Genomic DNA, 15,204 nt, shown 5'->3' with positions numbered 1-15,204 from the left:
TGGCGTTGTTGCGTTGTGCTTCAGTCAGTCTTGGCGTAACTGTATTGCATGTCGGTGGCTTAACACTGAGCTATGGAAACCGAAAACCCGTCACTTTTATAGGGATTTTGCACATGTTGCACTTGCAGAACATGCATATCTCTCAAACAAATTTATTGGACACGAATGCATTTTGGCAAAAAATTCGTTGTTTTCCTCCGTTTTCAAAGTGCACAACTTTTATTGTCATTTTGGTCTGACAATCAGTGCCTTAACACGTGTAACATCACACACTCTGAGCTTGTAATGTTATTACATATATTTCTCTTTAAAATAAACAAAATATCCCTTTTGCGTTTCTTTTTTTGAAGAGTATATTTGAATTGTGGAGAAAAAATAGTAATCTGTTAACATCTCCAGTAGTTTTAATATTCTGTTAGCTTTTCCAAAGGTTCTAATCTGATGAAAAGCACCTCAGGTATTTAAAAAAAAAAAGGTGTTGGCCTGGCATAGTCAGGTGGTTAAGGCACTCCACTCATAATCTGAGGGTCACGGGATTGAATCCCTGTCACACCAAACATGCTTGCCCTTTCAGCCATAAGGGCATTATAATGTTATGGTAAATCCCACTATTCATAGGTAAAAGAGTAACCGAAGTGGTGGTGGTGTGTGGTGATGACTAGCTGCCTTTCCTCTAGCCTTACACTGCAAAATCAGGGATGGCTAGTGCAGGTAGCCCTTGTGTAGCTTTGCAAAAATTCAAAACAAACCAAAAAAAGGAATGAACACGTAACTACTTGAAAGCAGCTAACCTGGTAGCTACACTTAGAACACTGGTAAGAATGTTACTGTAAATATTCATTCATGAGTTAGCTGGGCTGCATTTTTGTTGTTGAGTAAAACAAAATTTGTGGCCTAGTAACACCATTTTAGAAGAAAAGCTACCACAGCGAGTACAAAAGTGACACCTTATAATACTCAACATTAGCTTTAGCATTGCAACCCTAATATTAGGAACAGGCCCAACCACATTCTGTAGAGTATATAGTGGTAATTTTCTTTCTAAAATGGTGTTATTTAATTACTTCTTTTGTAGTAACATCATGACATCAAAATTAACAGTTTCTTGTCATCACCCACATGCACTTGGTACAACAACATCAAACATTATTATTTATGCTAATTGCATAAGCTAATACTATATGATACTAAATGCTTTGTAATTAGGAGAATTTCATGAAATTTATCAAATTTATGCTTAAAAGTTAGTAATGAATAATAACTGTTCATCTTTTATATTTCTTTTGAAAACTTCAGCTAGAAACTATTAATCTAGTTTGCTTGGCCTAACCAATACTTGTGTATCTGTATGTCCTTTTACCTTATTGTTTTGCTGCTGTGGTTCACTATTACCATCAGGTGAAGCTGTAGTAAACATTTAACATTCATAGTTCATGTGATGTTTTGTGAAGGCACGTGCAGAAAGTTTGGTCAAGTTTCAGCAACTTTTTGTTGAATAACTTTGAATGTGTGGCTTGTATTTGGACCAAATTTAATAGTTAACTATAGATATTAAAGGTTTTTCAGTGTACCAAAGTTGAAAATTAAATCCATGAAGGTTGCATGTTTTTTGTACTTTCAGTGAGCCAAAAAAAAGTCAATCAAAATTAGAGATTTTATATCTAAAGTTGTATCAGCATCTCTAGTAGTTCTAAAGTTCTATTAACATTTCTAGTGGTTGTGTTCTAATATTCTGTTAATATCTCTAGTGGTTCTAATGTTATATTAACATCTTTAGTGGTTCTGTTCTATTAATATCTAATGGTTATAATGTTATGTTAACATCTCTAGTGGTTCTAATGTTATGTTAACATCTCTAGTGGTTCTAATGTTCTATTAATATCTAATGGTTATAATGTTATGTTAACATCTCTAGTGGTTCTAATGTTCTATTAACATCTGTAGTGGTTCTAAAGTTCTATTAACATCTCTAGTGGTTCTGTTCTAATGTTCTGTTAACATTTAGTGGTTCTAATGTTCTATTAACATCTCTAATGGTACCAAAGTTCTTTTAACATCTCTAGTGGTCCTAATGTTCTATTAGCATCTCTAAAGGTTCTAAAGTTCTATTAACATCTCTAGTGCTCCTGTCTAATGTTCTGTTGATATCTCTAGTTGTTCTAATGTTTTATTAACATTTCTAGTGGTTCTATTCTAATGTTCTATTAACATCTCTAGTGGTTCTATTCTAATGTTCTATTAACATATCTAGTGGTTCTGTTCTAATGTTCTGTTAACATTTAGTGGTTCTAATGTTCTATTAACATCTCTAGTGGTTCTGTTCTAATGTTCTGTTAACATCTCTAGTGGTTCTGTTATAATGTTCAATTAACATCTAATGGTTCTAATGTTCTATTAACATTTCTAGTGCTCCTGTCTAATGTTCTGTTGATATCTTTAGTTGTTCTAATGTTCTATTAACATCTCTAGTGGTTCTATTCTAATGTTCTACTAACATCTCTAGTGGTTCTGTTCTAATGTTCTATTAACATATCTAGTAGTTCTGTTCTTATGTTCTGTTAACATTTAGTGGTTCTAATGTTCTATTAACATCTCTAGTTGTTCTGTTCTAATGTTCTAACATCTGTAGTGGTTCTGTTTTAATGTTCTGTTAACATCTAGTGGTTCTAATGTACTAACATCTCTAATGGTTCTGTTCTAATGTTCTGTTAACATTTTGTGGTTCTAATGTTATATTAACATATCTTGTGGTTCTGTTCTAATGTTATATTAACATCTAATGGTTCTAATGTTCTATTAACATCTCTAGTGGTTCTGTTCTAATGTTCTGTTAACATCTAATGGTTCTAATGTTCTATTAACATCTTTGGTGGCTCTGTTCTAATGTTCTATTAACATCTTTGGTGGCTCTGTTCTAATGTTCTGTTAACATCTAATGGTTCTAATGTTTTGTTAACATCTCTAGTGGTTAAAAAGTTATTAACATTTCTAGTGGTTCTGTTCTAATGTTCTGTTAACATCTCTAGTGGTTCTAAAGTTCTATTATCAGCTGTAGTAGTTCTGTTCTAATGTTCTATTAACATCTCTAGTGGTTCTCTTCTAATGTTCTGTTAACATCTAGTGGTTCTAATGTTCTATTAACATCTCTAGTGGTTCTAAAGTTCTATTAACATTTCTATTGTTTCTGTTTTAATGTTGTGTTAATATATCTAGTGGTTCTAATGTTCTATTAATATTTCTAGTGGTTCTGTTCTAATATTCTGTTAATATCTCTAGCAGTTCTAATGTTCTGTTTACATCTCTAGTTGTTCTAATGTTCTTTTAACATCTCCAGTGGCTCTAATCTTCTGTAAGCAGCTCCAAATGTTTTAACTTCATATGGTCATTCTTGTGATGTCAACATTAATGTAGAATAAATAACTGTTAATTTCACAAATGTGGTATGAGCAAGAAATTGTTTAAGCAGTATCAATACTTTCCAAATGAAATTTCATTAAACATCACATGTAGGGTTAAGTCATCATGGTTATCAACTTGAACTCTAGTCAAGTGTCAACAAACCTTGTCTTGGTGTAGTGTGTATAGTTTAATGTTCTCATTTATTATATGTATGTCATTGGTGGGAGACTAGATTTTAGGCTTGTACTTTGATGATTATATAAAGGGTTGAGCATATTATATATCACCTGTGTAAATCCATGGGTGAGAGACTAGGTCTGTGGCTTGAACTTTGATAGTTATATAAGGGGTTGAGGATGTTATATGTCATCTGTATACATCCATGATGGGAGACTTAGTCTGTGGCTGTCACTTTGATGGTTGTGTAAAAGGTTGAGATGTTATAACAATTTTGAATATGCATGTCGTATGACAAACACAGCTGATATAAAGCTGAAGTAGAACAAAATGCATCAGAACTCTATGTTGACATTAGTTGGTGTTTGATAGATACTGTGATACTGACAAAATTATCACATTTGAGAAGAGTATGCAACAGAGAGACAATATTCATACACTGAGATCACAAAGATGTGTTCAGATTGGTGTTTAGAGTTTCCAAGATAAGAACATAACTTGTACTTAACAGCATTAGACAGCAGAAATGTATCAACAAAGAACATGAGAACCATCTTGAAAGACTCCTAAAACTAGTCAAACCTCAACCACAGTAGTAGTATTTTATAATGTATGAAAATTTAGGAACATAAAAGTCAGTGGTAGAAGGTACCTGAGGCAACAGTACTCAATATCATTAATAATAATGTAGAAAGATGATAAGGGTATTGGTTCACACCAATATAATGTTTCTTGATATACCTATTCTGATATAAATAAAATAACTATTCCTTCTTTTTTGTATGAAGACATAATGATTTCATTGCCAAACATAACACCTGTGGATGTCAATTTACTTTTACTTTTGAAACAGCCAATATGATGGTGGTGATTGTAGTAGGAAATCTGGCCTGTAGTTTATACTTCAATGGTTGTAGTAGTGGAATACTTAGCCTGTAGTTTATACTTTGATAGTTGTAGTAATGGAATACTTAGCCTGTACTTTATACTTTGATGGATGTAGTAGTGGAATACCTAGCTTGCAGGTTTTACTGAAGTGGTTATAATAATGGGAGACTCAGTCTTTTACTTTGATGGTTGAATAGTAACCTTAGTTTTATTCTTCAAACCTTAATAAATATTTAATTCGTAATATAAATTATAGATCATTCCAATATTTTTGGTAAGCTCTGGATTCCAGTTAGAACGAGATTGTTTGCCATGTATAAAATGTATTTTAAATCTTTACAAAGAATGTCTGCCAATTGTAACTTCCAACTCACTCCAGGTTGCACTAACTACAGAGAAAATCGTTAAATGCTAAGTAAATAGGGAGGGTTTCTTTAAATATATATATTTATGCAATAAATACTGCATTATGGTTTGTTCAGTAACATGTTAACTTCATAATATTTGTATAGAATAAGAAGTGGCATTAAATTTCTCCAAAATGTAAAAGGTTAGAAAGGTTTAACTAATATTTCGAGTAATAGGTGGCGCAAAAAGTATGTTTAAAGTTGGTGGTCTTGTAACTGGATCATTGACGCGCAAATAAGAGTAAATATTTGAATGTTTTAATCTTTAGTTTGCAACATAAGAGGAAGAGGTCACGCGCACTTGACTCTCCCGGGTATACAAATATCCAAACGACGAGAGAGAGAGAACCAACATAGAAACATACTAAAGTATAGTGTTCTAGAAGACAAGTCAGAACTAAAGAGAAATTAGTTTTATTATATAGTATTTAAGTTACTTTTTTTTAATGTCAACAGAATCATGACCATTCTTATTCATCCAAAACTGCTAACCAGAGGAAGTGTAACAAATTAACAGCACCCGCCGCCTTTTTGGCTATTTTTATCCGACAACACAAACTGAATGTAACAGTTACAATGATTTTACATGGACAAACCAAATCATTAGATGTTTGTGACCTGTATTTGGTTAAGTGGAAGACTGAAACAATTATTACCAGAAATAGTAAATTAGATTATAAGATCTTATGTCAATTACTTCTTAGGAAATAGCATAGCTGTAAGAAGGTATTTCTCAGAAAATACAACATCTATACGACCTCATTTTTCAAAAAGTACAGCATATACACGACCTTATTTCTCAGGAAGTACAACATCTATACGACCTTACTTCTCGGGAAATACCACATCTAAAGTATCTTATTTCTCAGAAAGTGAGTACAGCCTGTCACACATTGGCTCCGCTACACTCAGTCCAAAGACAACGTGCTCCGAGTTTCCCAGGGTTCGATCTCTATCTTCACCGACGAGTCTCTGATGTATAATCTTATTGATTTTCATGGCACGAGACTTGTAGGTTTCCGAGTGGACGGCGAGGACCTATTTTGCTTACCCCAAGCTTATGATCAGTTTATCAAGCATCTGGTCGGAGGGTTACATACCGTGTACAAAGCTAAAGAGACTCAACATCATCTATGGAGTTTGGGTGCCATCCAACCGGGTGTAAACTGATGTAAATTGATAACTTCCATGTCTTTGAGGCCATCTGTCGGACTGTACATCAGCCAGGTAAACTGCTTTCGCCTTGAAATATCTTTTAAAAATATCGAAGGCAAACAAACAACAACAAAAACAAACAAACGTATATTTAAATGCTCGACCAATATGTTATATCCAGGTAGATATAAAGTGTGATGACTGTAAAACAACACTCGCCCCATGCTTTAAGCTTCTTTTTCTGTTAAACATATGATTCAACAAATTCATCCGACCTGATTAATTTGCATACCGATAAAAAGAAACAAGGACTGCCAACTCCTGTTCTAAGCATACAGACGTTTTATCTTTAGTCTTGTGCTTGAAGGTAAACAAACTAGTGATTTAAGGTAGACTCTGTCGTACGTTTCTATTTAATATTCATAAACAAATTTAGTTTCCTAATTAACTGGCCCGGCATGGCCAAGCGTGTTAAGGCGTGCGACTCGTAATCTGAGGGTCGCTGATTCACATCCCCGTCTGGCCAAACATGCTCGCCCTTTCAGCTGTGGGGGCGTTATAATGTGACGGTCAATCCCACTATTCGTTGGTAAAAGAGTTGGCAGAGGGTGGTGATGACTAGCTGCCTTCCCTCTAGTCTTACACTGCTAAATTAGGGACGGCTAGCACAGATAGTCCTCGAGTAGCTTTGTGCGAAATTCACAACAAACAAACAAAATCGTAATCAATCAGGCCCTTAGTAACAATTTATTGAATTTGAAACAAACAGATTGTCATATAATTATAATAACTGAAGTTCCAGGTAGTCGTTTTGTAGAAGAAGTTTAATATAATAAAATCGTAACAATAATCGAGATATATTGTTCTAACATTGTAGAAGACAGTTTAATATGATAACATTGTAGCGATAATCTTGGTGTTTTGTCGTAACATTGCGGAAGACAGTTTAATATTATAACATCTAGGTATATTGTTGCAACATTGTAGAAGACAGTTCAATATGATAACATTCTAATAGTAATCTAGGTATATTGTTCTAACATTGTTGAAGACAGTTTAATATGATAACATTGTAATGGTAATCTTGGTGTCTTGTTGTAACATTGCAGAAGACAGTTCAATATTATAACATCCTAACGGTAATCTAGGTATATTGTCGTAACATTGTAGAAGACATTTTAAAATGATAACATCATAACACTAATCGAGGTGTGTTGTTGTTACATTGTAAAAGACACTTTAATATGATAATATTGTAACGGTAATCTGGGTATATTGTTGTAACATTGAAGAAAGTTTAATATGATAACATCGTATGAATAATCGAGGTATAATGTTGTAACATTGTAGAAAGTTTAATATGATAACATCGTATGAATAATCGAGGTATATTGTTGTAACATTGTAGAAGACAGTTTAATATGTTACTATTGTAACGGTAATCTAGGTATACTATTCTAACATTGTATAAAACAGTTTAATATGATAACATCGTAACAATAATCAAGGTATAATGTTGTAACATTGTACAAAACATTGCAGAAGTGAGTTTAATATGATAACATTGTAACGGTAACCTAAATATATTATTGGAAGATTATAGAAGACAATTTAATATAATAATATTGTAACTGTAATCTCGGTGTATTGTAACATTGTAGAAGACTGTTTAATATAATAATATTGTAACTGTAATCTAGATATATCGTAACATTGTAGAAGACAGTTTAATATGATAACATCATACAATAGTCGAGGTATAATGTTCTAACATTGCAGAAGATTGTTTAATATTATAACATCCTAACGGTAATCTAGGTATATTGTTGTGAGATTGTAGAAGATAGTTTAATATGATAACATCGTAACAATAGTAGAGTTATATTGTTGTAACATTAAAGAGAACATTTTAATATGATAACATTGTAATGGTAATCCAGGTATATTATTGTAACGTTGTAGAAAGTTTAATATGATAACATTGTAACGGTAGTCTAGATATATTGTTGTAACATTGTAAAAGACAGTTTACTATGATAACATGGTAACAGTAATCTAGATATATTATTGTAACACAGTAAAAAGTTTAATATTATAACATCTTAACAATAATCGAGTTATATTGCTGTAACATTGAAGAGAACATTTTAATATGATAACATTGTAACAATAATCGAGGTATAATGTTGTAACATTGCAGAAGACAGTTTTATATGATAACATTGTGACCATAGTCTAGGTATGTTGTTGTAACACTGTAAAAACTGTTTTACATAATGACATTTTAACGATAATCTTGGAACAATGTAGAAGAGAGTTTAATATGATAACATTGTAAAAGTAATCTAGATATATTAAACATTAAACATATATACATGAAAGATTTGGTCGTGAGGTACGAATAATTTGTGTCACAGACCCATAAAACTTATACAGTATTGAAACTACAAGAAACTAGAAACGTTTGTTTTAATGAATAATGTTGAATAATGAATCTTTTTCTATGCAACATGTGTCATCTGTCGTTGTCGAAAATTGTGTTAACTGTCGTCATAATGAACGAATGTAACACAATATCAGCGTTATATGAATTATAATACTGTTACAGCAACCCGAATTCATATTATGTTATTTATATATTATACTTGTGTCTGTATCTATTGCTGTGTTAGATACTACCCTTGAATCTGTTCTGTAATATTTTGCGGTCTGTATCTATTCTTGTGTTTGATACTACCCTTAATCTGTTATGTAACATTTTACGGTCTGTATCTACTGTTGTGTTAGATACTACCCTTGATTCAGTTATGTATCATTTTACGGTCTCTATCTATTGTTGTGTTTGATGCTATATTTGAATATTTTATGTGACATTTTACGGTCTGTATTTATTGTTGTGTTTCATACTACCCTCAATCTCTTATGTAACATTTTAGAGTCTGTATCTTTGTTGTTTTAAACGCTACCCTTAAATCTGTTATGTAACAACATTTTACACTCTGTAACTATTGTTGTGTTAGATACTACTCTTGAATCTGTTATGAAACATTTTACGGTCTGCATCTATTATTGTGTTTGAAATTACCCTTGATTCAGTTATGTATCATTTTACGGTATGTATCTGTTGTGTTTGATACTACCATTGAATCTGTTATGTAACAACATTTCATAGTCTGTATCTATTGTTGTGTTTCGTACTATCTTTGAATCTCTCATGTAACATTTTACGTTTTACGATGTGTGTCTATTGTTGTGTTTGATACTATCCTTGAATCAGTTATGTATCATTTTAAGGTCTGTATCTATCGTTTTGTTAGATACTACCCATGAATCTGTTATGAAACATTTTACGGTTTGCATCTATTGTTGTGTTCAATATTACCCAAAAATCTGTTATACATCATTTTACAGTCTGTATTTATTTCTTTGTTTGATACTACCCATGTATCTGTACGTGACATTTTACTTTCTGTACATTTGTTGTTTTATATACTACCTTTAATCTGTTATGTAACTATTGTTGTGTTAGGTATAATCCTTGAATTTGTTATGTAACAACAATTTACAATCTGTATCTGTTGTTGTGTTTAATACTACCATTGAATCTGTTATGTATCATTTAACGGTACGTATCTTTTTTGTTTCAGATACTACCATTGAATCTGTTATGTATCATTTTACAGTCTGTATCTGTTATTGTGTTCGATACTACCCTTGAATCTGTTATGTATCATTTCACAGTCTGTATCAATTGCTGTATTAGATTCTTCCCTTCAATCTGTTATGTAACATTTTGCGGTCAGTATCTGTTGTGGTTTTGATACTGCCCTTGAATAACTTATGTATCATTTTACAGTCTGTATGTGTTGTTGTGTTAGATATAACCCTTGAATCTGTTGCAAAAAAAATTACGGTCTGTATCTGTTGTTGTATTTGATTCTACCTTTCAATCAGTTATGTATCATTTTACTGTCTATATCTATTGTTGTGTTTTATACTACCCTTGAATCTGTTATGTATCATTTTACGGTCTGCATGTATTGTTGTGTTAGGTAGTACTCTGGAACCTGTTATGTAACAACATTTTATAATCTGTATCTATTGTTGTGTTTGGCACTACCCTTAAATCTGTTATGTAACATTTTACGATCTGTATCTACTGTTGTGTTAGATAATACCCTTGAACCAGTTATGTATCATTCTACAGTCTGTATTTATTGTTGTGTTTGATACTACCCTTAATCTCTTATGTAACATTTTAGAAGCTTTATCTTTAATGTTTTAAATACTACCTTTGAATTTTTTATGTTACAATATTTTTTACTCTAAAAAATTCATGTGTTAGGTACTACCCTTGATCTGATATGTAACAACAGTTTACACTCTGTATCTTTTGTTGGGTTAGAAACTACTCTTGAATCTGTTATGTAACAACATTTTACAGTGTGTATCTATTGTTGTGTTTGATACTACCCTTTAATCTGTTATGTAACATTTTATGGTCTGTGTCTATTGTTGTGTTTCATACTACCCTTAATCTTAATCTTAATTTTTGAGTCTGTAGCTCTGTTGTTTCAGATGCTGCCCTTGAATCTGTTATGTAACGTTTTACACTTGGTATTTATTGTTGTTTTAGATGCTGCCCTTGAATATGTTATGTAACAACGTTTTACACTCTGTACCTATTGTTGTGTTAGATACTACCCTTGAATTTGTTATGAAACATTTTACGGTCTGCATCTAATGTTGTGTTTGATATTACCCTAAAATCTGTTATGTATCATTTCACAGTCTGTATCTATTGTTTTGTTTGATAGTACCCATGAATATGTTACTTAACATTTTATATTCTGTATCTTTGTTGTTTGATATACTACCTTTAATCTGTTATGTAACTATTGTTATGTTAGGTACTACCCTTGAATCTGTTATGTAACATTTTGCGGTCGGTATCTATTCTTGTGTTTGATACTACCCTTAATCTGTTATGTAACATTTTATAGTCTGTATCTTTGTTTTTTTAAATACTACCCTTGAATCAGCTATGTATCATTTTACGGTATGTATCTGTTGTTGTGTTTGATACTACCATTGAATCTGATATGTAACAACATTTCATAAGTCTGTATCTATTGTTGTGTTTCGTACTATCCTTAAATCTCTCATGTATCATTTTACGTTTTACAATGTGTGTCTATTGTTGTGTTTGATACTACCCTTGAATCAGTTATGTATCATTTTAAGGTCTGTATCTGTTGTTGTGTTAGATACTACCCTTGAAGCTGTTATGTGTCATTTTACGGTCATTATCTATTATTGTGGTTGGTACTACTCTTGAATCTGTTATGTAACAACATTTTACAATCTGTGTCTGTTTTTGTGTTATATATTACCCTTGAATCTGTTATATATGATGTTACAGTCTGCATGTATTGTTGTGTTAAGTAGTACTCTTGAACCTGTTATGTAACAACATTTTATAATCTGTATCTATTGTTGTGTTTGGTACTACCCTTAAATCTGTTATGTAATATTTTCGGTCTGTATCTACTGTTGTGTTAGATACTACCCTTGAACCAGTTATATATTATTTTACGGTCTCTATCTATTGTTGTGTGTGATGCTATATTTGAATATTTTATGTGACATTTTACGGTCTGTATTTATTGTTGTGTTTGATACTACCCTTAATCTCTTATTTAACATTTTAGAAGCTTTATCTTTGTTGTTTTAAATACTACCTTTGAATTTTTTATGTTACAATATTTTTTACTCTGTAACTATTCATGTGTTGGGTACTACTGTTGAATCTGTTATGTAACAACATTTTTGTCTTTATTCTGTAGGTAAATAAGAGTGACGTTTTTTTCTTTAGAACTATTATATTCATATTAAACAACATAATGAAGTTTATTTGTTTGGGGTTGTTCAGTATGAAAAATAACAGTCCCAAACAAATAAACTTCATTATGTTGTTTAATATGAATATAATAGTTCTAAAGAAAAAAACGTCACTCTTATTTACCTACAGAATAAAGACAAAAATGTTGTTACATAACAGATTCAACAGTAGTACCCAACACATGAATAGTTACAGAGTAAAAAATATTGTAACATAAAAAATTCAAAGGTAGTATTTAAAACAACAAAGATAAAGCTTCTAAAACAAATGAAGTTTGTTTGTTTAGGACTGTTATGTTTGATACTAAACAACACAATGAAGTTTTTTGTTTAGACTGTCATTTTTCTTCTAAACAACACAGTAAAGTTTCTTTGTTTAAGACTGTTATATTTATACTAAACAACACAATGAAGTTTCTTTGTTTGGGAGTATTATTTTTCTTCTAAACAACACTATGAAGTTTCTTAGTTTGGGACTGTTATTTTCATAGAAATCAACACAATGAAGTTTCTTTATTTGGGAGTATTATTTTTCTTCTAAACAACACTGAAGTTTCTTAGTTTGGGGCTGTTATTTTCATATTAAACAACACAAAAATGTTTCTTTTTACGACTTATTTTTCTACTAAATAAAATAACGTTAGAAAGAACTGGAAGGTCACAGCTTTTTGTCTACATTTGAAACAGTTCTCTATTTCTTCATTTAGTTGTCTTTGATTTGTTAGATATGATCAATTATGTGCTGGCTGGCTCGATTGTAGTGACTTTTGCTGGACACTTTCAACAGTGTACATGGGTTTTTTTGTGGGATTTTTCCCAGAAAAGAGAAATAAAAACACTGAACTACAATATATTTTCACTTTGTATAGAAGTTTGAGTTTGAATTTAAAGACACGGGTACTTGATGACATAACTGTATTAATAATTAAGTTGCAGAAAGGAGGGCATCACTTTACCCTTTCAGGGAATTAAACAAACGAACTAATATTTTATAACATTACGAAAGGCTTGTACATATTTTGTTTATGTTTTATTTTTATACAACATTTCTCATAGTTTTAACTTTTATATTTTGACATAATTTGGTTTTGGTGCAAATTATAACTTGTTAGCATTTTATGTATTCAACTTTAGATTACTTCAAAGGTTGTATTTGAAATACTGCTTTAGTAGTGGATGGTACACCAACTTCTGTTTATTTATTTGTTTGTCATTGCTTTCCTTTTATTTTAGCGTATTGAAGTCAGGTTTAATTAAAGTCGAAATTAAAATATGTAATTTTCTACTTATAGACAACGGAAAACTAAAAACAATTTTTTTTTTCCAATATTGAGATTCACTACTCATTTCACTTAGGATAAAACTAACTACACCAAATTCTATTTTTATTGTTTTTTTACAGTCAGTATAAATACTTGTATGAAACAATATTCAGGACTCAGTAATACTGGGCTTAAATGAACACAGCTTCCTCTCCTTTAGTAGAATACAGCATGGTATCCATGAAAATATGTCTTTAACTGGTTATATAGCATTTTTACATACACAGATCCTATTTCTAATATAATAACAGCAACTGTAGTACCATGGTAAACAGTTTCTTATATCTCAGTGGCAAAGCCACAGGAGCCAGCAACTTCATGACATAAATCTCATTGTCTATTTGTAGACCACGAAGCCCACCAAAATGACTTATCAGGTATCAGTTATCCACTGAGTGTCTTGAAAAATAAGTGAATGGATGACAATGAACTGCACATCAGTCAGTACAGAAATCAGTGTGTGATAAAGATATGTGAACAACTAGTATTGATAAAGTAGTTGTTTATGATATATTTCGTATACAAATCAGTGAACACTGTGTGATAAAGATAGGTAGACAAGTAGTAATGATAAAGCGGCTGCTTATTATATATTTTGTATACAAATTAGTGAACAGTGTGTGATAAAAATGGGCGAACAACTAGTATTGACAAATTAGCTGTTTATTATATATTTCGTATACAAATTAGTGAACAGTGTGTGATAAAAATGGGTGAATAACTAGCATTGATAAAGTAGATGTTTGTAATATATTTTGTGTACAAATCAGTGAACAGTGTGTGATAAAGGTAGGTGAACAACTAGTATTGATAAAGTAGGTTTTTATGATATATTTCGTATACAAATCAGTGAACAGTGTGTGATAAAGATGGGTGAATAACTAGTATTGATAAAGTAGATGTTTGTAATATATTTTGTGTACAAATCAGTGAACAGTGTGTGATAAAGGTAGGTAAACAACTTGTATTCATAAAGTAGGTTTTTATTATATATTTTGTATACAAATCAGTGAACAGTGTGTGAAAAAGATAGGTGAACAACTAGTATTGATAAAGTAGTTGTTTATGATATATTTCGTATACAAATCAGTGAACACTGTGTGATAAAGATAGGTAGACAAGTAGTAATGATAAAGCGGCTGCTTATTATATATTTTGTATACAAATCAGTGAACAGTGTGTGATAAAGATAGGTGAACAACTTGTATTCATAAAGTAGGTTTTTATTATATATTTTGTATACAAATCAGTGAACAGTGTGTGATAAAGATGGGTGAATAACTAGTATTCATAAAGTAGGTGTTTATTATACGCTGCTGGCCAAATTCTAAGGCCGATGAACATAAAGAAAAAATATGCATTTTGTGTTGTTAGACTCAACCACTTAGTTGAGTAGAGCTTCGAAAGATGAAAAATAAGAAAAGGGAAAATAAAAATAAAAAACTTTTCTAGCATTTAATATGAAAAATGTGAACACTATGAAATTAGCCTACATAATAGCTGGTCAAAAGTTTAAGACCGTACTGAAACGAAGCGTTAATCGGTAAACACGTAACGAAATTTAGTCATTTGTGTACAAGCATTAGTGTTGTCAACATCTCCCACTGACATCTCCTGTGTTACATTGGGTAAAAACATGGGAAATGCTTAAAGGTTGACAGAGTTTGTACGTGGCAGAATTGTCGAGCTGCAAAAGCAAGGTCTCTCTTAACGTGCCATCGCTGGTGAGATTGGGCGTAGTAAAACTGTTGTTGCAAATTTCTTAAAAGACCCTAAGGGATACGGAACGAGAATTTCAAGTTGTCGGCCCAAGAAAATTCCGCCGGCGTTGAGCAGGATGATTCGACAGGTTGTACGGCAAGACACCAGCCGATCGTCGAACCACATTAGGGCTCTTACGGACGCAGAATGCAGCTGAAGAGCAATAAGATGGCGTTTACGAGAGAAAGGCTAAT

At 31.7% G+C, this 15,204-nt stretch overlaps 1 protein-coding gene across 3 annotated transcripts in view; it reads left to right on the top strand.

The window, feature by feature from the left end:
- The first annotated feature begins 5,382 nt into the window (after nt 1-5,382).
- Nucleotides 5,383-15,204, top strand: part of LOC143233775 (uncharacterized) — a 50,762-nt gene continuing 40,940 nt past the window's right edge. The window contains exon 1 of one of the 3 annotated variants that reach the window (XM_076470417.1): nt 5,383-6,098. The gene's annotated coding sequence lies outside the window, so the exon portion shown is untranslated. The remainder of the gene's footprint in view (nt 6,099-15,204) is intronic. The other 2 variants (XM_076470415.1, XM_076470420.1) reach the window with 2 other exon arrangements.

Source organism: Tachypleus tridentatus, chromosome 12, assembly GCF_004210375.1.
Source record: "Tachypleus tridentatus isolate NWPU-2018 chromosome 12, ASM421037v1, whole genome shotgun sequence".
NCBI classification, from domain to species: Eukaryota; Metazoa; Arthropoda; class Merostomata; order Xiphosura; family Limulidae; genus Tachypleus; species Tachypleus tridentatus.
Note: the sequence above shows the minus strand (reverse complement) of the source record. Positions and strands in the feature narration are given on the sequence as shown.